Below are 2,597 nucleotides of genomic sequence, written 5' to 3' on the forward strand. Positions count from 1 at the left end.
TCAATGACATGAGACAAAGTATATGTGAACTGCTGTATGAAAAGTGAATTTACTCTGTAAATCTTCACCCAAATCCTAAAAAAAAAAAGAAAAAAGAAACCAAATGATGTTATTGCTTTGGGCAAAAGTGCTGCAAAAGGCCTCTTCAAAATCTTAAAAGGCAAAGATGTCACGTTGATGACTGAGGTGTGCCTGACCCAAGCCGCAGTATTTCCAATTGCCTCATACACATGTGATAACTGGACAATGAAAAAGGAAGACCAAAGAAAAATTGACACATTTGAATTGCTGTGTTGGTAAAGAATACTGAATATACCATGGACTGTCAGAAGAATGAACAAATTAATCTTGAAGGAAATACAGTCAGAATGCTCCTTAGAAGCCAGGGTGACAAGACTTCATCTCATATATTTTGGACATATTATTAGGAGGGACAAGTCCCTGGAGAAGGACATCATACTTGGTAAAGTAGAAGTGTATAAAAAAGTGGAGGACCCTCAATGAGATGGATTGACACACTGGATGTCACCGTGGACTCAAACATACCAATGTTTGTGAGGATGGCACTGGACCAGAGTATGCTTCATTCTGTTATGCAAAGGGTCACCATGAGTCAGAGTCATGGGTAACTAGCAACAACAGCAGAAAGGTATTAAAAATTTTGCTGAGTGATGTCTTCACTTCTTCTACTCTTTCACGTTTCCCTTACAAATGTGATGTTCACATTCTCTCAGTGGAAGCTCCAAAGTTGTACCCTAAATTCTATCACGTTGCACTGTTTGGAATATTTCTGGATAGAATTTATAGAAAGTTAAGGTTAATTTTGCCCACTCTCAATGCTTTTGTCTCTTCTCTTAGTTGTCACTAGATTTATGAAAGGAGAATTCATAGAAGAGTTAATAAGTCAATTAAATTTCATTTAGTTTAAAAAAACTCCCATTCTAAAACCACCCCAGAAACAAAACTCCATCTATTCACACAAATTGCAATGCTTTCCTCTGAATAAACAATTTATTTTTGTGTTTTATTGGTTTTATGTCCTAAAAGGACAGAGATACTCACCAGTCTTGGAGTTTCTATAATTTAAGAGCAATCATTTGCTTTTTCTAATTTGTCCTAATGAGATCACATATTTTCTTTATCAGATTCATTTTCTCTGGCAAAAGGTCATCATGGGCAATCATCCATGTCTGCTGGGTATAAATTGTTTTCATAACAATTTTCATTTGCCTTGGAAAATGTGCCAGCCTGAAAACATGGCCACTTTGTATCTATGACAATGTGCATCATATTTCCTCCATTTACTTTGGAATATCAACCTTCTAAAGAATAATAAGCCATGGAATTAGTAATATTAGCTGATAATATGGACTGAGGAGACTCCCTCCCTGCCTGAAGATTTTACCATGACTTCTTATAACAGGCTCCAAACCCCTGTGACACTACATAAGGCATGCAAGTTGTTTTCCTGAGAACATGCAGGAGAGATCCAGTGTAAGGTCTTGTCTAGAAGGGCCACCTGGAGGGGCAAAAAAACCTCAGTAGAGGAAAGCTGGAGGTGTCATCCAATGCCTAGGGACTGAGAAAGGGTCAGCGAGTGGCTTACACAGAGATATATTTGCCTCAGTCAAGAGACTTGTAGCTGAGAGAAGTTGAGGGGCTCCAAAGAACCAAATGATAGAAAGGTAAGAAGTCAGCCTTAAACATCTACTAAGTTCAGAGAACAGCAATGTTAGAGCTCTATGGTTTTAGTCAAAATAGAATTTTTTGGCTCCCCTTACTTCTTCCCTTTCTTTGCACTGTGTCCCTGGAGAGATCAGAAAAGTTGTCTCAGTCAGAGTTCTCTGGAGAACTTAATTTAACTGATTCATATGATTGTGGGAGTAGACAAGTCCAAAATTCATAGGAAGCTGGAAATTCCTTTTGGCTCATAAGTTTGTGGGTGACTCTCATTCACTCACTGACTCACTGCCATGGAGTTGATTCTGATTCATAGTAACCCTATAGTGCAGAGTAGAACTGCACCATAGGGTTTCCAAGACTATAAATCTTTATGGAAGCAGACTGCCTTATCTTTCTGATTCAGAGCAACTGGTGGGTTTGAACTACTGATCTTTTGGTTAGCAGCTGAATGCTTTGACCACTACACCACCAGAGCTCCTATGTGGATGACCAGCAAGTCTAAAATCCATAAATTAGGTGCTAGGCTGGAGAATTCTTCAGGCTTGTGTTTTAAGATACAGAGGTCAGATGAAGGGAAGACTGTAGAGAAAGCAGAGAGTAAGAAAGTTCTGCCAAAATATTTCTTTATAGTCTGGAGGCAGACCACACCTTAAGGAAACTCCCCTTTCAGTGGACTGATGGATTGATTAGATTACATTATGGGAGATGATTGCATTACATTCCACTAGATTAAATTATGGAATAGCAACTAGTCTAATGTTTGTCCAAACCACTGGAAACCATGGCCTAGCCAAGTTGACGTATAAAATTAACTATTACAATTGTTGTTATTTGCCATCGAGTAGGCCCAGACTCACAGCGACCCCTCCTTGGGTTTCCGAGGCAGTATCACTATGGAAGTAGGAATGCCCAAC

The sequence above is a fragment of the Orycteropus afer genome, unplaced genomic scaffold (assembly GCF_000298275.1).
Source record: "Orycteropus afer afer isolate SDZICR_OR568_19922 unplaced genomic scaffold, OryAfe1.0 scaffold00192, whole genome shotgun sequence".
NCBI lineage: Eukaryota > Metazoa > Chordata > Mammalia > Tubulidentata > Orycteropodidae > Orycteropus > Orycteropus afer.